Source organism: Megascapheus bottae, unplaced genomic scaffold, assembly GCF_031878675.1.
Source record: "Megascapheus bottae isolate mThoBot1 unplaced genomic scaffold, mThoBot2.hap1 H_2, whole genome shotgun sequence".
NCBI lineage: Eukaryota > Metazoa > Chordata > Mammalia > Rodentia > Geomyidae > Megascapheus > Megascapheus bottae.
The window spans coordinates 941,454-962,737 of record NW_028327859.1 but is presented as its reverse complement, the minus strand read 5'-3'; the positions used below and the strand labels follow the sequence as shown (position 1 = coordinate 962,737).

General features: G+C 39.9%; 1 protein-coding gene across 1 annotated transcript in view; it reads right to left on the bottom strand.

The window, feature by feature from the left end:
• Positions 1 to 19,594, bottom strand: part of LOC150038951 (estrogen-related receptor gamma) — a 540,901-nt gene extending 521,307 nt beyond the window's left edge. Inside the window, exon 1 of the mRNA XM_090328186.1 lies at positions 18,615 to 19,594. The gene's annotated coding sequence lies outside the window, so the exon portion shown is untranslated. The remainder of the gene's footprint in view (positions 1 to 18,614) is intronic.
• Between the last annotated feature and the right edge of the window lie 1,690 nt (positions 19,595 to 21,284).

Genomic DNA, 21,284 nt, shown 5'->3' with positions numbered 1-21,284 from the left:
AATTGTGTTACATTGTTAACCTAATTTCTGATCTATCAGAACAAAGGACTGAAACATACATTGAGGATAAAACCTACCTTGTCTTCTTGCTAAGCATGCTTGAACACTTGGCTTCTTGACAGTAGCACCAGAAGTAAACTATCCCTTGGTATACTCCATTTGTGTTGCTCTCCTTACTTCCATGCAACACTTCAATGTCCAAAGACATTTCCAACACCCAAGAGCTATCACACTATGTACTGGATATAAAGACAAAGCTACCATCATGAAAAGCTCAAATCCATCATTCCTAGTTGGGCTATTCAAGCTGACTAAATGTAAATGAGGATGAAGATGCTACCAGATCTGCTTTCAGAACTGCTTGAAGGTGAAGGTAAACCTCCTACCCCCGCCCAACACATTTCTTCTTCCTCTTTGCTCTCAGCTTTCACTCCAGAGAGTCAACTATTCTAATAAACACTACAAATTGTCTCCAACTGACTGAGAGGATGCATGTGCATAGGGAAGAGTTGCCTCCAACATGTGGACTTAGCTATGTGGACTTAGGCAAATTTCATCACATCTTGAAGGCTATTTGTCATTTATAAGATAAGGGCAGGTGAAATTTTCTAGGAATAAGAGTGATGACAGAATTGCATCAATGAAATAACTGTATAGATCACATGGCACAGTGCCTATTTTAATACTAACTCATACAATAAAAACAGCTGCTATTTTGTTAAAACTAAAAGCTGGTTTTATGTATGAATGACATTGTGACTAGTTTAATACTGGAAATTTTGGAGGAGAATTATAAGTAACTTTAGGACAAAAAAACACTACTAGTTATTAGCTTTTACCCAGCTCATAACGTGTATCAGATATTCTTCCTAACATTTTGCTGTGTGATCTCTTTTAATCCTCACCACAATCTTATGCAGGACCTACCATTATTACACCAATTTAAGGGGGGTGGGGAATGGAGAGTGAAAGTGGCTCTATCACTACAGAAAGTTGACACAGAATCTAGTTCCAGAGCTATGATATAGAAGGATCTTCAAGAATCATATTCCTCCAGAAAAAAATGGCATCTTCTAGACCAGTTGCAATGCTAATGGTAATTTTTTTCAGTGATATAGTTATGGTGTCTACTGACAACTTTCTTCTAATTTAACTGAGCACAGTTGTACTTCTGATGGCATCACTCTCACTCTAACCTTCACATTTCTTCCCTGGTGGAGGGAAAGAAGCAGTCAATCTGGGTCAGGTTTGAAGATCCGTTATAATTCTGGCTAGAATGTATATTCACATCATGCATCAGCATGAGCATCTGTCACCACCACCACCACCACCACAAATATCATTACCACCACCACCACCAGTACCATTACCACCACCACACTACAACTCATTGATAACATTCTGCCAAGCATATGGTAACTCTTCGCATACATCTTCTGTATGTGTGACAACAGAAGGAAATATTGGAAGCCACTGAGCTACACAATTCCAGATGGATACCTAAGGCCTTTTTCTTATAACTCTCCCATGAACAATGCCCCTGCCAATTGTGAAAAGGAAAGAGGATTTACAATATTTTCTGATACCCAACTTGAGTCAAGACCTGGATTAGGCACTTAACATATATAATCTTATTTAATCCTTGAAACAAACCTAAACTGTAGGCATCACAGATATTTTAACCACAATTGTGGGGCACGTCACATCAAGGGTAAAAGGCCTACCTCATGGCCCAGTGCTCACTTCCTGGTTTTGGAGATCCAACCTGCCTGTCTCCTGGTTGGGAGGTTTGGCTATGGTTTGTGTGTAAAATAAGGTTACCTCGACCCCATGGATTGGCCCCACCGCCCTCTCTGACCCCACCTACCTACTTTTATGTTAATAAACAATCCTGCTTCTTACTTTAGCTCCTGGTATCTTCCCATTAAACTAGTCTGCTGTGACATTCTTCCTGGCGCGTCTGTGTCTTCCCTCTGGAGAAGGGAGGGCTAGGTGAAGGCGGCCAGCTGGCCCTATCCTTTCTCGGTCTTGGTCTCGTCTTAGTCGGGGCGTGTTCTCTTTGCCCTTCCTGCTGGTCAGGAGGCAAAGAGTGCTAAAAACTCCGACACACAATTTCACAACAAAGCAAACTACGGGCTGGAATGGTTAAGTATTTTTTCCCATGGGTCATTGAACTGCTTTGGAATTTGAGCCAAGCATATACAATTCTTTTGAGCATCTTTAAGGTAGTCATTCTTTCCAAAATTATTTTTCCTCCCATGAGGTAAGTTCTTTCCTCAGAAGTCTATTCCACTATAAGGCAGGTATCTCCAATAGTAGTAGTAGTAGTAGTAATAACAATAATAATAATAATAGCAATCTTTGGTATCAGAAATACAAAAGTCTAGTTTTGACTTTTCAACTCACAGTTTGTATGACCTTGGGGACCTTATCTAAGTGTTAATATGAAAAAGTTCCAGCTCTAGCATTCTATAGCCTATGGCATGGACACCAATTGTCATTCACATGGCATCAGCTCTAATCACAGGGATTTTTCTTCTCTACTCTGGGAAGAGGGGACTCTGGAAAGGGTCCATGCTATGGTGTCCATGCATCAGACAAAAGTGGTTAGGGAAAAGGTTGGCTGCAAAGTGTGAGAAAGGCATCCATCTTGCAGCTGTCCCTGGCTGGACAGTACCATGGATAAACAAAAGTCCCTCTCTAGAGATCTCTATTGGCGCCTGGTCTTCATTCCTTTCAGGGGGAAAAAATTACAGAAGTTCATATTCTTGTGAAGAATGTATTGCTTTCTACATACAACTGCCAAAAACCAGACTGTAGACAAAATCCATCTGACAAAAATCCCTTAGCTGCTTTGATTTAGTTCTTAAAGGAGATTAGTTATTGGAAGGTCATGTAGAAGCCCTCCTACTGTATACTGACCGAAGCTTGGAGTTTCAAAGCTTTCACTACTAAGGGAATCTCCCTGCTCGATGCCCCTTCTCTCCATGCCGTTTAATCAATGAATCAACAAATAGTTACTGAGCAAGACTTCCCTGGGGTCTGCAGGTCACTTCAGATGTGGCTCTCCAGTTCAATAGCAGGAGAAAGAAAAACAGATTTTTCTGACTCCTCTTAAAAGTTTCCATTTATAAAACCAGAGCTGGCATCAAAAAGCTGTAGTCTCCTGTTCCTCCTTTTCTCTTCCCTGAGTCCTCTGATTCAGAAAAGAAAAGAAAAAAACTAAACTGTAATGGAATTGAAAGAATATAGAATTGGGGGAGAGAAGAAACAGATGAACAGAAGAAATAAAAAGTAAAAGGATTGGCGGAGAGATGATGGAAGAAATTAAGCTTTTATATTTTTGTGCACAGTCTTCCCAAGCAATGTACCTTTTCTTTTTTTTTTCTGTTGTTGTTGGTCATGGGGCTTGAACTCTGGGCATGGGTCCTGTTCCTGAGCTCTTCAGCTCAAGGCTACCACCCTACCCCTGGAGCCACAGCCCCACTTCCTATTTTCTAGTGGTTAATTGGAGATAAGAGTCTGATGTTCTTTAGTGCCTAGGCTGGCTTTGAATCATGATCCTCAGCTCTCAGTCTCCCAACCTGCTGCAGTGTATCTTTTGTTGGCAAATAATCTGTATGCCTTTGTTTACTAGTCACATATTATGCTCATTAATGTAAGATTAGCCTTGAAGCTGGTGGAGGGGGGCATAGGCATGCCTGTAATCTTATTACTTAGTAAGTTAAGAATGGGAAGAACTTGATTAAGGCCAACCGGGGCCAAAAGATTCACATGATTCCTTCTCAACCTAGAGCTGGGGACAGTGACACATGATGGTGGGAAGTATAGCATAGGTAAATTGCTCCCAGGCATGGCTTTGGTAAGAAAGAAGAACCTATCTCAAAAAAAAAAAAATGACCAGCAACACTGGGCATGGTGGCTCATACCTGTAAATCCTAGCTACTCAGGAGGCTGAGATCTGAGGATCAAGGTTCAAAGCCAGCCTGGGCAATACAAAGCCAGCCGAGAGACTGTTATCTCCAATTAATCTCTAGAAACCCGGAATTGGGGCTGTGGCTCAGGGGCAGGGCAGTAGCCTTGAGTTGAAGAACTCAGGGACAGGGCCCAGGCCAGAGTTCAAGCTGCATGAGCCTCCCAAAAATAACTAGATAAATAAAATAACCAGTGCAGAGGGGGGAGAGGGGGAGGGGGAAGTTGCTAGCAACTGAGAGGTTGGGCGTGCACACATGTGTGCACACACACACACAGCACTTTTGAGATATTGAGGCAAACCATTTAAGCTTCTAGGCTTATATTGTGTAAATGCCCTTCTGCCTAAAACTCTAGCAATAGGCACATGCATAAATTAGACATGGAGCCTTAAGACCCACCATCAGAAAGTCTTTTAAAAAATTGTTTTCCCTAAATAAATTACAAGAAAATGAAAATTTATGTATGATATTGCTTTCAACTTTTGATAAAATTTTATATAAAATGCTATTATGTTATTATGTTATGCTATAAAAAACTGAAACACCATCTCCCCAAATGATGACACATTGCTGCAACAGTACTACTGTCACTAGGAAGGGACCAAACTGTGGTGTTAGAAGTGTCTTTCTCTGCCCAGCATACAGAACAGAGTTCTGATTAACTATATAGTTTTTTTTTCTATCAAAAAATAACAATGATCGGGAGTTTAATATCTGAGGATGGAGATCTGGACCCAGCCCCTATGGATAAACCATGAGCCTCCAGTTAACCACAAAAAGTTGGAAGTTGGAATGCTGGTTCAAGTGATTATACACTGGCCATATGCAATAAACCTGAGTGACAACACAAATCTCTGAGTTCAAGCCCAAAACAAACAAAAAACAATCCAGTGAAACTAGGGGCAGATTACTGAGCTCTTACTGTGTATGAGTTGTTGCTAAATACTCTATAAGGTATCAAAAATTAAACCGTTGAATCACCCATTGACCTCTATAGATGTGGACTGGAAAGGTCAGAAAGATGAATTCAATTGTTTGGTCAAGAGTGAAAGGAGGGCACCTGTAATGACTGGTTCTATAGTCTCTTCCTCTTTTCTTTATATCTTTTTTATTTTATTTATTGATTGATTGATTTTGCCTGTCCTGGGCTTGAGCTCAGAGCCTGAGCACTGTCCTTGGGTTTTCTCGAGGCTAGAGCTCTACCACTTGAGCCTCAGCACCACTTCTGGCTTTTTCCTATGTATGTGGTACCAAGGAATCAAACCCAGGACTTCATGCTAGACAAGCACTCTACCACCAGGCCAAACTCCCAGCCCCTATAGTCTCTTTCTAACTACCCTGTGGCAGACACTTATAGCACTGCCCTTCCACTTGGGAACTCAGATGAAAGAAAAGGAGAAACCTTATTTCTAATCATAAGTTACCACAAACCTCAGTTTGGCTTGGTGTTTCCAACATGCATTTGAACCTGTCCTTCTTCCAACATTCACTACAAAAGTTCCATCTTTTGTTTTTTTGCAAGCATAGGAAATATTAGTACATGATACATACATAAAACCAATGACTTAACCATGACACTCTGAAGAATGTTTCACTCTAATTTTAAATACAGATACTAGGTTGAAGGAGAAAGGGGTAAGTAAATATGAACAAAGTTGTTCATACACATGTATGAAAATAAAGAGTCCCATTGACATTGTTAACAGTGAGAAAGAAGATAAGAGTGAAAAAAAGGGTGAATTGCATAAAGGATGTTATTTTCAAGTATGGAAATATTAAAGTATGCAATTAATATATGTAATAAAATGGAGAAAAAGAGATGATGTGAGCCCTTGTCATTTATGGATCTAAGCAAGAATTTGCTATAGAAAGTATACATACATAGGGAGGAGTTGGAGAGCTCTAAATTATAACTCTCGTGATTCTTGCATATGCTGATTGGTTCTATCTTAGTAATGGTATCTATCTTTATTCCTTAATAATATGATGATTTATACCTAAAAAAATATGCCAGCCCAAACCCCAGCTCAGGTCTGCTTCACCTGAAGATACAACACACTTAGACAGAGGCCTTTGTTTATAATGTCGGTGCTTAATTGGACGCCATGACAGAGCCTCCTCATTCCTGCATCTTGTCCAACCAGGCCCATTCTCCAAATTTAGCAAAGTTATAACTTGTGCTTCTAAGTGGCTCCCCGACCTCTTATCCCAACCTCCCAACATCTTATTTTGTAGCACAGCTGATAATGATTCATCAAACAAACCATGAGGACAGCACCTAACATTAGCACTTTGTTCATTTTTCATGGTTGAAAACAAATGTCTGACTACAAGCATTCTCACATATAGAAACCTGTGTGTCCTACCAGAGTAATAAAAATATGACTCTAAGATCCAGTCCTTGGGAGACCCCCAGAAAAGGTCAGAACAGCCTGCCATGAGACACAGCACTTCCCACTGTATCTGTGTGTGCTCATTACCATATTGCAGAAGTTGTTCCTAAAGCAAATAACTGTATTCAGAAAGACCAAGGTTATAAATGAATCTCGAAACCCGGGAAGGGAGTTAAAAGGACCACTAGACCATTGAAAAGAAAATGATTCTCTTATGTTTAGGCTTGAGAACTCCTGGTATGCAGTTAACATGACTTCCATTAAAAAAATAATAATAAATAAACAAAAAAGCACTGCACTACTCACATTTCTTTTTTTTTAATTTCTAAAATAAAGGTACTTACCAGTCAGTGAAAATCCACAAGTCGGCCACACTTTGCTCAGAATGACATAGGCCATCCTTCACACAAACACAGCATGGAACCTGCCTGTCAAGTTTGGTGTGATATCTACTTGGGTTAGTTGGAAATAGGTAAGGGGGGGGGGTAAAGGAGGAGGGAGGGAGAAAAGAAAGACTTTCCCTTTAAAACTGAACAGAAGCGGATACCAAATCACATGACCTTTTACCGTAATTTCTATTAAAATCATTTCATGTCTGGTTGCCTCTGCTCTCCTGGCTCATTTGTATTGTTTACAACAAGTCATTTCACTGGCAGTTAGTGGCTGAATCCATGGTTACCCGTTTTTACATTCACTAGTTAAATGGAATGCAGGTCTGCTGTGGGTTTCAGGGAGCAAGCTCTTAAGAAACCACAATCCAGCTATCAATCAGACTAATCTGAGAGAAATTAATCTTATAAACATAAGTATTGTTGCATATTAAAAATTGATAGGAAGGGGGCACAGGCTTTTACTGGTTGGAGTTACAGAAGTGGACATTCAACTTAGAGCCTCAGATTGTTTTAGTCTGGGGTCTACAAATGAGAGCCGTTCATATTGTGTCTTTCAAAGGCTTTCAGAGGTAATACAACCACCGTTAACAAACAAAATCTTACCCCCCCCCCCAAAAAAAAATTCTCAGAGCACTGATTTCACCTAACTGGGCTTAAAATTCTAAACACAGGTTCAACCAGACCGCAGTCCCCAGCAAAGTAACTTAAACGGATACACACACAACAGTAAAACATCACACACACACACACACACACACACACACACACACACACACACACACACACACACGCACACACAGAACCAAGTAGGATTCAATTAAGACAAAATCTCAGAGGAATGTTCTTCATGAGTAAATTAAAACTGCAAACTAAATATGCTTTATGGAGAGCAAGCGCAGTAACAAACTCATTCTATTGTCCGTGAATTTAGAGAGAGTTAATTTTAGAAAGAAAATTCCAATCCCCTCACCAAAAAAAAACCAATCTAACTTGTTTCTCAAGATGGACATGACCAACAATGATCATTTTTAATAAAATCGTAGAAGTTTTACAGTTGAAAGTCCACCACCATTGTCCCACAAGTCACATTTAAATGCTCACTGAGAACAACAAATAGTTAAAGCTCACATATTACAACCCCGTCTACTGCAAAGTCACTGTATCAGAAGCTAGAATTGATTTGTTTCCTCAGAACGAATTGAAAATGAATGTAACATAACATCAGGAAAAAAATCTCTCCTGCACTGCTAATCGGATATTGTCTACTGCTTCATTGCAGGTTTGCCCTCTACTATTTGCTGCCTCCAAATCACACATACTTACACGTTCTGGGTTCTTCCAAGAGTTTGGTGCAGTTTCAAGGACAAATGTCTTAAGGAAGCCTCTCTATACTGTGCAGCAGGGAGCCTAGCTCAGATCTGATGACAAGAGCTCAGTGCTAAATCTGACAACAGAGAAGAGAGAAACTTCCTGTGTGAAGAGAAGATCTTGGAAAGTCTCAGGGTTAAAAAGGTTGCTTGAAATGTGCTGGTTGATTTGCTCCCTGGTTGTATAGACACGGTAGCAGCTGATCTGTGTTTGCAGCCCTGCAGAAAGGAATCTTTACTGAAAACCAATGGCATCACATTTCAGCGGGGCTGGTGCCAAGTACTGGAGAGCAGAGCAACCTTTGACAACTTCACACAATTCAGCACAGCAGACTTACCACAGGTCAGGGAGAAGTATGGAAAGTCTGTCTCCTCATCAACCAGCCTTCATAGCAGGATGGTAGCGCAGTGCCCCCAGGGAAACCAAACGCGGTCAGCAGCTACACTTGGGCAAAAGCAGAAGCCATTCCCTGGATTTGCCTCTCTTAAAGGTAGATTGTCTTTCCTTCCCTGCTCTACTATGTGTTAGCCAAAGGTGAGCAATGACTCTATGTAGGGGAAGTGTACCTCCCTGCTTCTCTCAGAAATCTTCCTATGCTGGTTCCTCTGATGCTCCTTAGAAGTAAAGCAAGGGCAACTTCAGATACTACGGGGTCATGTTGTCCCCAAATCTGCAGTAGGCCTTCCAGTTCAGGGATGGAGTTTGATAATGACCATTGGTCAGGGCTGACTAGATTTTACTCCAAGAAACTCAATCACTTAGTGAGCTGATAGGATACCTAGAGTCAGGAGACACACAGTGAAGAGCATGGAAATTCTGGCCAGCAGGAAAATCGCTTTCTGTGTATCATCCTTAAGATGGAAAAAAAAAAAAAAAGAATACTGCAACACCCTGCTATTTCCAGGAGTGAAATGGGAAGGAAAGATGAGAGATAAGAGTCTGAGGATGGATATGCTAACTATGGTAATGAAGTTAATACAAGCTATTGTTTGACTGTTCTTCCCTCCTTCTCTGCCTCTAAGACAAGTCTAAATGATGGTCCCTTGGATGGGATTTTTATTCATTCTTGTCCATTTTTCTTAGGCCACGGTGAATTGTGTCAGAGACTCAGGGCCTTGCTCTCTTCCTCATCTAAGAGCAATCCAGGAGCTGGTTGGGCACCTGGTAAACTGCAAAATCTTCACAGCACATTTCAGCCACACTGTTGCTCAGGAACAATGATGGTGAATATCAAACCAAGTTCTCTGATTCTTACAAGCCCTGTTTAAAGTATCTATAGGATTAGCTACACAAAATTTAGTTTGCATAATTCTATACATATGTCATTTTTAAGAAAACAGCTCACCAAACCTAAGCAAAAACTTTATATGCTCAGTACTCTGAATTGTCATCCCATAAATTTCATGTGCATGTATGTACTTAAAGGTAAGGTTGCATAGAATTTTGAAATCACTTTGTATTCACTAGCAGATCTACTACGAAGTTACATGGATTAGAAATTAAGTACATTTTCCTATATTAAAAAGAAACTCAGGCCGGGAGTTCGGCCTACTGGTAGAGTGCTTGCCTATCATGCACAAAGACCCGGTTTCAATTCCTCAGTACCACATACATAGAAAAAAGCTGGAAGTGGTGCTGAGGTTCAAGTGGTAGAGCTCTAGCCTTGAGAAAGTCTAAGGACAGTGCTCAGGCCCTGAGCTCAAGACCAGGACTGGCAAAAAAAAAAAAAGAAACTCAATCTGAATCAACCATACTACCTGTTATCACCCTCAGAGGAAGACAGGACCATCCATAAGGGAAGATTTGATGGTTATTTGTGGCCTTTCTGTCCTCAACCATGTCAAAACAATCATGTGTGCCCAAGTTCTCAACAGTTCTTCATGACTAAACCTTCCAATTATGATTTTATTTATTTGTCTAGATGTACTCTGTACATTGAGACCTGGTGATTTGGGAGAAGGAGTAAAAATGATTACATATTGGTATTTAAATTCAATCTTGGGCCCAAGTAATCGCTTCATTCACATTCTAGGCTTAACGGAATGTAAGTATAAAGTTTTGTTGATCATTATCCTGGGAATTAGAGCAGACTACACAGATTCTAAATAGATTTCATTCCTGGATCTCATATATGCATAGATACATATACACATATGATATTTACAAATATCATATATATACATATATATATATCACAGACACACACATACAAACACACCAAGCCTATGAAGAAATATCTTCTACTTCAGCTACCCTCTTGTACAATGTTTCCTCTTCCCATTTTTTCTCTAAATAATGTATGATGTGCCTACTACAGTGCTTGTTTCAACCATGAGCAAAAAAATATAGGCCAACCAAAGTCTATTCAAGAGTGAAATAAACTGTCCTGAAACTGACCAGACATGGTAGGAACAGAGATCTGACTGATTCATTAGTCTGCTTACCACTGGTTGAACTAAATAACTTCATAGTTTATCAGTATTTTCATATCCAAGGATCAGTCTCCCCTCTCACAACCATCTTGAGAGCTCATGACTTCCTTCTTCACATGTTTACAGATATGAAAAGTTCAGAGAATTAAATAATTTCCCCAAATCACACGGGCAGTAAATGGCTCAGCAGGGAGATTGGAATGAGAACTGGAAACCTACTTCTAAACTTTTCCACATAACATAGTCTACGTTCCCTTCAGGGAGAATTTATACATCTATTTTTCCTCTGAGTTTTTCTGATTTTTGCTTTGCATCCCATAGCTCAGTCAAATTAACACCCCCTCTCTCCCCTGCTCAGATACACACACACACACACACACACACACACACACACACACACACACACTCCTACCTCTAACTGCCTTCCACATTTTCTTTCACTTCTCAGTCACTGACTTCATAGAATCAATTTCCCATCTTCGTTTTTCTTCTTTATCACTTTCAATGAATTTGGGGGGCAAACACCAAATCTTACCACATTACTGTAGTAAGGAACCATGGTGCTATTGCTTCATCAGTTCATGGGAAAGAAAAACAATCTATTTTTATAGTGTGGTGTGTTTGTAACAGTACTGGGGCTTAAATTCCGACCTTGAGCTCTTAGCTTTTTCACTGAAAACAGGTGCTCTACCATTTGAACCTCACCTCCAGTTTCTGGGTTCATGCTAGCTCATTGGAGATAAAAAAAATCTCATGGACTTTTCTGTCGAGGTTAGCCCTGAATCATGATCCTCAGATCTCAGCCTTCTAAGCAGTTAGGATTATAATCATGAGCCACAGGCACCTGGCTAACATCCTGAATTTCAAAACAAACAAACAAAAACCTTGAAAGTACAATTGTTTGCACTCATCTTTGCAACCTCTAGTTATGTGTTCGTTTTCTCCAACATCAGTCCTCCTGCTCTAGGTTGGTGATGAACTATTGTTCCATTTTACTGCATTTATGCTATGCCTATCACTTGTATCATAATAGAACTGTTCTTTACATTTCGTTCATCACTGATAATACAATATTTCACTCCAGTAAGTAACAACAGGCTTTTATGATGTAGCTCAGGAAAGTAATCAGCATTTAAGATTGTTTTCTGTAGTAAAAGTGTGTGTTTTGAATATCTGATAATTGATCTGCAAAGGAAAATCTGAATGCAAACTTAACTGTCTGAACAGCATGTAGCTTTTCCATCAAATAACTCAATTTGAGCTTGTTTACTTCTCCCCCTATGCTACTATCTCCCTTCAAGGCAGAAGGCCATACTGATGTAAGTAATTAGTATATAGAACTGAAATAAATACACAGAGTTTATTAATTGGTTGACTCAGTATCAACCCATCATTTCATTCAGAATCACATGGGGCAAAATAAGCAAGAGACTATCGAGGCATGCCCAGAATTTTAGAAAGGAAGCACCAAGAGTTCACTACAGTTCTCTTATGGAGCTACCCACGTTGTACTTCCAGGACTACCTAAGTGCACTGTGACTGACCTTTAGCCAAAGACCAACATCCAGTCGTATATACACATTCAATATAAAGAGCAGATTTGTAACTCTGATGGTGATTGGCCCAAAGGGTCAACTGGTATGATTTTTGCACCCTTTAGAAAATAAATGTTCATACTACCTAGAAAACAAAATTCTAATAACTGAATGAAACTGCTCATCTAAATAGACAACTTTAGATTTCTCTCCACACATAATAACTTGGAAAAATATATAGCCTGTGTTTACTCTAGCACAATAGCTACAGTCTCTAAGAAGAGCTATAACTTGCTAACAATTTTCCTGATTTATGTTTGAAATCATACAGGGCATGAAATGATTTCTGCAACCTTACATTTCCCTCAAGAACACTGGGAAGCGGAAGATATATTCCCAAAATCATGTGGGATTGCTTGTTTTATCTCTTTCCACTGAAGTATACGATTGAGCAGTTATACATACATTCTGTACCTCCCAACAAAGGTCATTAGCTTATTTTTTCTATTAAAGGAAGAAAGAAGAAAATAAAGACAAAGAAAAAGAAAAGTGTAAGAGGAAAAGAAAGAAAGAAGGGAAATGAATCTCTTCTCATATAATGTTTACATTGTAAAAACTGATTGCTTTCTTAAGAAAGTGTAATAAATATTCTTTCCAAGAACAGTTTATACATGATGTATGATTATAAACTGTAACTCACTATACAAATGTTAGTTATTCTTCCTGTTAGTATTTAACATATATGGAAATTTGCTTCACCATCTATAATTGTGCTAATAAAATAATAGGTACATGTGAACATAAATTATATTAGTCATAAAATCAGCCTTATTAATCTAATATATCTTAAAGTGAGGCCACATTTAAATGGCTCACTCTGGTAACAGATAATTTGAAATGCTCTTTATCCCATACCAGAATAGATTTTTTTATGCTTCATATCATGTTGGCATTCTCAATCTGAATCCTTTAGACACTCAAAAATCACTGTAGGACATATATATTTTTCAAGTTGGCAAGCTAAACTGCTTCATACAAAAAGAAAAGTAAATACATTCATTATTAGCTTCATTTTTAGAGGACAATCCAGGTTATTTACTTTAGCAGATATGCCATTTGAAAAAGTTGTTAGTGTCCATGAGGAAATAACTCCGAATCTTCAATGCTCTGCATTTTATCACAGGGACTCCAAATACATTCAACTCTCTCTAGTGGAGACTACAATTATTATCTTGTCTAAATGAACAAAAAATTCATCATAATAGTAATAGAGATACAGACTTAATTGAAAGCAACCAATAGTGCTTCCATAATATTACAGTCATTATCAAGTATCATGTTAGAAAAAATATTAAATATCTGTAGATGGTGTGCATGTCTAAGGGAGACTGATTGGTGGGATTTATACCCAATACTGTGGAAGAGAAAAGCTAAGAAACAGGTCGCCTTTCATAACTGGAAATAATCAAGATTGAATAAATTAATGGTTATCTAATGTCTTAGATAATATCTAAGAGAAATCTCCTTGTCTAAGTGACAAAGACATGGGAATGGTTTCATTATCACAGGTATTTGTATCAGAATGACATTCTTTGTACTTAAAGATTTGCAAGGACTTTTCCAATTTCTCAAACCTAAGAGACTAGATTATAAGGAGTGTGTATTACAAAGACTATGAAATCCTTAATCTCTAAAAAGAAGCCTTCCCCTGCCCACCACTTCAAGATTTGGCTCTCCTTACTCGGATCTATCATTGAGTCCGTACCAAGGACCACTACAAACTAAGCTCAAAGTAATCTCAGACTTTTCTTAACAAAGATCCTTGAAGAGTCCTATAGCCTCCTATCCCAACTTGCCAACAACAGAGCACATGGAACTTTATCCCGACCTTTGCTGTGATTCTGAAGTCTCACTTGCCCACATGCTCTCCTAGATGTCAATGAAAAGTCAAATGGATTTTGGCTTTCTAAGGAATTATATTATTTGAGATCTCCCTTGAATCTACCTTATTTCAATTAATACATTTGTATACAATTGCATACTACCCAACATATTTACCTAAGAGTTTGCAAGCTAAATGTGGCTTCCACATATATAGGGAAACATAGATTCTTTGTCTCTCTAGGCCTGAGATACTTAACATCATTTTCTCTAAGTTTCCCCATTTCTTTACAAATGTTCAGCAAAAGCATACACCATGAAGTAGGTACTTAGAAGGGGTAAGGTGGAGTCAAAGGGAAAAGAATAGGCAAATTAAGAGGAGAAAAGGGATAATGCGCCTAAGAATTCAATCTATAGCTGAGGAAATTTAGAAGTCTAAGGGAAAGGATGGGTAAAGGACGGATAGGTGAGAAAGTTGGAAGGGATGACATTGATCAAGATATATTATATTCATAAACTGTTTTTTTCGAATGTCAACTCCTTTGTACAACTACTTAAAGATAATAATAAAAAGCAGAAAGGTCATATTATTTCCCAGCCCTAACCAGTTGGCAACAAAATAAGAAGAGAAAAATGTCTTTGCACAAAAGAGCATTATTTGGACATTATTTTGACTTTAAGAAGATATTTCACATGAATATAATATCACAACATTATGATACTTGGTAATCATTATTTCAAAATGACAGATTCTATTGTTCATGGAGACATTTTCAGTTTTTTTTTAATTTCTGTACCAGTGGCTCAGAAGTATTCACCAACCATTCCCTGGAGAGAACTGAAGATCTACATTTAAATAGAGATAGTATTTTCAAATGCACAGTACCTGGAAGGCAGATACTGTCAAGATTTCTTAGCAAGAATCACTCAGATTGTGCTAGGTATATTTCAATAGCCATCCCTAGTTCACAGAGCTCAAATTATTTCCATGCCATTCTTTTTCCTTTCTGCACCTTCATAACATTTGTCCCCAGAAGTTAAAAATAATCCGGTAGCAAAGTCCTCACACTAACAATAAGCAATTACGATTGTACATATCATTTCTGATGTTTATAGAAAAAGACCACAGAAGATAGCTTGGCCAGAAGTGTTAAATAATTGAAAAGTATAATGACTTAATAGAGTAGTAAGCTTAGTTTACAATGCAGCCGATTTAGAGCCATAAAAATACTGTGTAAAAATTTTATCCTGTGGTTGACCATTACATCTCCTATGTATTATTCAAAGATATCTCAACAGTGTTTTTCTTCATTAATGTGGCTTTTGGCATTTCCCTCAAAAATCTTTCTATAAACAGGTTTTGTAACAATTCTGAAACAAATGGCAACATTTCTGTATTATATCATAATGTCCTTTTACTTAGCTGCATCTAGTTTTAATTGCTGGTTGATGCCATAAATCCATCTACAAAAAAATATTATAAACCCCTCGAAAATGATTCTCTTCCCATTGAAAAATCAAATAGTCCTTTTAAAAAAGGAAGACAGAAACTAAAACTACTTGTTCAACACATGCATAAACAACAGAACTTCATAAATAATCCCCTTTCCTATGACACATTTATCCATGGAGTTATCTATATTAGCCAAAGCCATGGGATGTCAAAAAAAGAAACTTTTGCCTTGAGTGTTTAGCTAAGGTGTATAACCTGTCTGTAAAGCAGGAAAAAATGCTACTTAGGGTCAATTTCAAAAATAAATCCATTTCTTCTGACGGGCTTTTGCTAAAAATCCTGCTGCAACTGAAATGTCCCTGTAAACAAGGTTACAGAGAACAGTGCCTGCTATTTTTCTTAACAGCCTGTCTGTGGAGTCCTATAGTTGCCCGAATGGTTACTTATACCTTACCTTACCCAACTGCCATTACTATGTGGATTCAAATTCAGAACTTAAAATGAAATATGGATATTTGCAGTACTGTTGTAATAAATGGTGTTGCTTTGTTGGAAATGGAAACACGGTACTCTTTGGTAATCCTTTAATTGGGGGGTACAGAATAAACTGAGTGGCACATATATGTAAATCCAATCCATTGACCTGTTCTGTCTTGTTAAAAGCACCCCCATCAGAAACTCCCCAAGTAATTCCTCTTAAGAAAAAGGAAAAAGGGGGGAAAAAAGAAGACTAGCACTTTTCCTTTCTGTATATAGCATGTATAAAAATTAAAATATGATTTTGATTTGTTAAAGAAAAAAGTATCTTTTTACACATTTTCATTCCCTAACCAATGAACAGGTTGATATGCAATATGATACCATTCTCAACACACATACATTTAATTCTCTATGACATAAGTTTAAAGAGTTAATGAGCACTGCTTTAAGAAACATAACATAAAGCCTATGCCTAACAGACATAGGTAGTTGAAAGATTATCTATGTCTGTCTCTAGGTAGTTGGTTCTTCTCATATTTGAAGGAAAAGTAAGCTCATCAAGATCCCTTTATTTTCCATCTGTTTTCACTGGGCTTTCTGTCAACCATCCATCCCTCAGATCACATTTGAGAATTGTTCAAATTTCCCTCTTTCCCATAAGGACAGAATTGTTTCTCAGGTTGGTTAACTCATTATGATAACATTGAAACTACTGGACAACAGAGGAAAAGAGGAAGAGGAGGAGGAGGAGGAGAAGGAGGAGGAGGAAGACGACGATGACAAGGACGACCCAGGACATTCCCCAATCCATTTCCTTCCCTTCTTTCTGAGACATTTCTGACTCTTTCTCTCACTTGCTGCTTCTGAATTGGGACATTTAAAAAACACTCCTCTATTTAATGGTTTGGGGGCAGTGTGAAAAAAAAACAAAGAAGTCTCTCTCTGAAACTAGACCAAGTCATTCAGCTGCCCTGAAACACATTGCACAACATCCTCCAGTTTGCTTAACTTTAACTTGAAGTATTAAGAATGAAAGTCTTGAAAGTAATGGGAAATCAATACATAAACCTAACTCGCTTCTCTTAATCTATATGCTGACAATATATTTTCATTCTTTTTTGTTGGAGGGGGTGAGGGGGGGAGAGTATGACGAGAGTGCTCTTTTCAACCTTGACCTCTGGCTTTCCTTAGCCCAAATCATTTGCTTTCTCATGTACGAATCTTACTGCACCAGCTTCTGGTTCTAACTTTAAAACAGGAACACAGCAAACCTACTTTCCTTGGATTAGCCAGACCCATGTGGCGATTCACAACATAACCCAAACACGTACAATAAATAAACAAACACATACATAATTGTTCCACAGCATCAAGGTGAGGTTAGGGGACAGGTGAGTTCTCTGGGCCTTTCTGAACTCTTCCAGAATTTTCATTAGGACTGGGGAGGAGGGGATGGCTGCAGCTAGGGAAAAGTCTCCAAGAAGGGCAGAGGCAGGGAGGAGGAGAAATTTGCCCTCTTGTGTCTTTCTCTCTGATTTCCCATTACCAATGGGAGAAGGAAGTTGGGGAGAGAGGAGGTGTTAGAAGATGAAGGGATGAAGAGCTGGTAACTCTTTCTGCAGACAGACTTGAGGGGACAGACCTGGTAGGTGGTTTAAAAATACTGAAAGATGGTCCAATGACCTCTCAGCAACTTCAAAGAGTCTCTGGAGAAGGTGAAAGGATTGGGGAGATGGAGGGAAAAGGCAGAGGACAGGACAGGAAACTGAGGACAGAGACCCAGGACTGTCCTGGCACCAACCCCTCTCCCACTAGCATCAGGGCCTAGGGTCCTCTGAGTTCAGCCAGCCAGCTGTTCCTAACTCTGCTTCACTCTTCAGTACTGTACTAAACAAGGGAGTCTCTAAACCAGAAAAGGGGGATGGGAAGGGTGTTGGAAAAAAAAAAGAAGAAGAAAAAGAACAAATCTAACTGCGATGAGGATTTCTCAGTGTCTCTAGCACATACACCTGACAGGTTTTTTGGTTTGCTTTTAGTTTTGGTTTTGTTTGTGGTCATGGTCAGCCAAGTCTACCAGCGGTTGGCTGTACTTATGATTGTGTTATCGAGAGAGGGGTTGCTTTTTTTTCTTTTCTTTTCTTTTTTTTTTTCTTCTTTTTCTTTTCCAAACAGCCTGTAAGCAAGTGAAGGGAGAAAAGGAAGGAGGGGAGGCAGGGGAAGGAGGGGGAAGAGACGATGGAGGGGGAAAGTGAGCAATAAGAGATTTCACCAGGACTGCAAAGAAAAGAATGCCCCAGACGCAAATGTCTGTCTGTCTCCAGATGTTGATGATAAGGATTCGGAGCAGTTACCTTGGCCAGGTCAGAACTGCAGCAGGTTAACCAGGTGAGTCGTGGTGGTGGTGGGGGCGGGGGGGGGGGGACGGAGGGAGGGTGGGAGGCGAAGGGAGAGATTTTTCAAGAAGCCCAGGCCGGTTTCTTTGGCTATGAAAGTCTACAACCCCCACCCCCCACCCCTCCCCTCTCCTCATGCAGGAACATTGCAATCTCACACACGCCTCCTTTCACTGGGCTCCCGCGACCTTAGCTGGCGAGGGGGGTGCTGTCCGGCCCTCCTCGGCCAAGGACACGGCCCCCTGCTGTGCCCCCGTAGGTTCGGGGCCGGCCTGGCCCCTGGGGTCCGCGTCCCGAGCGGCTGTGCACTCACCAAGCCGGGCTGCGAGGGGCAGAGGGGCGCCCGCGGCTAGCCGGAGCGCAGAGGCGCCTCCCTTTTCTCTTGGTAGCGTCGGTCCGCACTCCCTGTGACCCGGGACGTCATGATGCCTGTCTGTTTTCTCAATGATAACTTGGCAGAAGAAGAGAGAGGCTGCCAGGCTCTCCTCGGGTGGTTACGTGGTATGTGCACGTTTCTGTTTGCATGCGTTCCTCTCTGGCTCGCTCTCTCGCTCTCTCTCGCTCTCTCTCTCCCTCTCTCCCTCTTTCTCTCTCTCCTTTTTTTTTTGTTAAAAATAAATAAATCTCTCTCGCTCTATAGTTGTTTTCTTTTTTTGAAAGAAAAATAAATTCCAGGCACAGTCATGATTGGATCGCATTATTGCATTTGCATAATTGACGCCTCTGGGTGTGTATATAATATGTGAGTGGTGGTGGTGGTGGTGTGTGTGTGTGTGTGTGTGTGTGTGTGTGTGTGTGTGATTTTTTCCCCCCTTTAAATCCTGCTGCTACCCCGCCGCTGCTGCAGCAGTCGCTGGAAAAGCAAAGCAAGCATGCGTTCATCTTTTGTCTTTCATTTTACCTTCAGGGTGACATTCAGTGCCAACTGCTCCCTTTTGACTGTCGCCAGTCCCCGCCTGGGCAAAATAAATTTGAAAAATGTATGGGAGGGTGTAGTGGAGCAGGAAAGGAAGAGACCCCCTCCTCAAACTGGATGCTAGGTTTTCCATTCCTTGGATTCTAAAATACCCGCACCCCCTCAATCTACCCAACCCACCTCCCGACCTGAAAACCATTTTCCCATCTACCCACCGGGCCCAAGCAGAAAATCGGCAGCAAGACAGCCAGACACATCCACCCAGGGCCAAACACTCATGCTCCTGGCTCGCCCTTGCTGACTCGCGTCTCTCAGTTGCATTCCCCGGTGCTGTAGGCCTCTTGCAACTGGAGCTATTTTCGTCTCCCACAGATTTTTTTTTTCTTTAAGGCCTTTTTATAAAAAAAGAAAAAAGGAAAGAAAAAGAAAAAGAAAAAAAGAAAGAAAGAACGAAAGAACTAATGAACAAAATGGGGAGGGGGCAGGGAAGAAAGCTAGAAACAGAGAGAAATCCAGGCCCATATTTAAGAGTCTATGGTCACAGAAGATGATTGGGGGTGGGGGGTTCCTTGCATCCACCCACCACCAGGGGAGTTGGGAAAGGGCAAAGAGGATAACCAGTTTCTCTTTGATTCATTCATTCGGCAACCAACCTCAGGAAAGAAACTTTTTTAAAAATCCAAACACAGTACTGCTGGTTATTATTTACTGTATTTGCTATTTTTATAAGTATGTTTCTACGCTGAGGAAAATTGATCTCAAGAATAGTCCTTAAGGTTGTGGTTCCCCCCCCCCATACATGAGAAGGTATGTTAGATAGGGGGTCACAATGATAGGTAAAGTTCAGGTGGTTTCATTTTACATTTTCTTGGAGTTATTTGTCCACTAGTGTGGTTTATGTAACTTCTCTTAATCATAATATTGTCTCCATTATATGTGCCATGTATAAGTTTGTGAAAAATAAATATCTAGCACCGGGTTTGTAAATACTGTGTAATTCTTTATCACTAGTTACTCATTTGGAGTAATAGAACAGGCTTAAAATGTTGAGGTGGTGGTGGTGGTGGTGTTTCGTTGTTGCTTTTTGTTGTTGTTTTGTTTTGTTTTGTCTCAAGCCTGTGGTTGACCTTGGACACAATTATGTATTAGTAAAGTCAAATGTCCCCGACTGGTTTCAAATTCCCAAGACATGACAGCAGAAGCCTGGGTTGCAAAATATAAAGCAGAGCAAGGAATGTCCTATCTAAGAAGTAGGGAAGACTAAAGGAAAACTTTTTAACTCATACAAGATCATCTATGTTGCCTCAGGTTTAAAGAGAGTTTGTCTATTTATGAGGTCAGCTAAGTTTAATGAAAAATAGTGAGTTACTTGTTGGGTCTTTTCCCTATCAAGACACAGTCCAAGAATCATGAACAAACTCCCATAGGGAGGACACTGTAATTATGCAAAGGCCAGACAATCAGAATTGGAGAAGTGCCTGGCTGAAGTAGACTAAGAGGGTTAGAGGATTATTGACTAATGGCCAGGTCCCAAGACTTGAGCACTGTCTCTCCACCCCTGACAATTGGTCATGGCTCCTCTGGCTCTGCTTCTCAGTCTCTCTGGAACCCTAGAAGGATGAGCTGGTATATTCCTATTGATATCTAGAGGTTATGAGAGCCAATGGTTCCAAAGAGACAAGGGTCTATTCAGAATGCCAGAGGGGAACCATCTCTAAATGCTCTTGGTAATTTTCCAGTAACTATCCAAGAGGTATCCATTAATATTCAGTCTGTCTCTTCAGCTTTTTTATTTATTGACCTCAGAACTGGCCCCTAAAAAAAGAAAAAAAACTACATAAAAGGTGGAGGGATGTGAAGGCATAAAATGTTGACTCATAAGCATGGTGCCAGTGGCTCACACCTGTAATCATAGCTACTCAGGAGGCTGAGATCTGAGGATCATAGTTCAAAGCCAATCTAGGAAGAATACCTCCTTGAGACTCCTTTCTCAAACAATTAGCTACCCCAAATCTGGAAGTAGTGCTGTAGTTCAAAGCCTGGAGCAAAAGAGCTCAGGGACAGAGA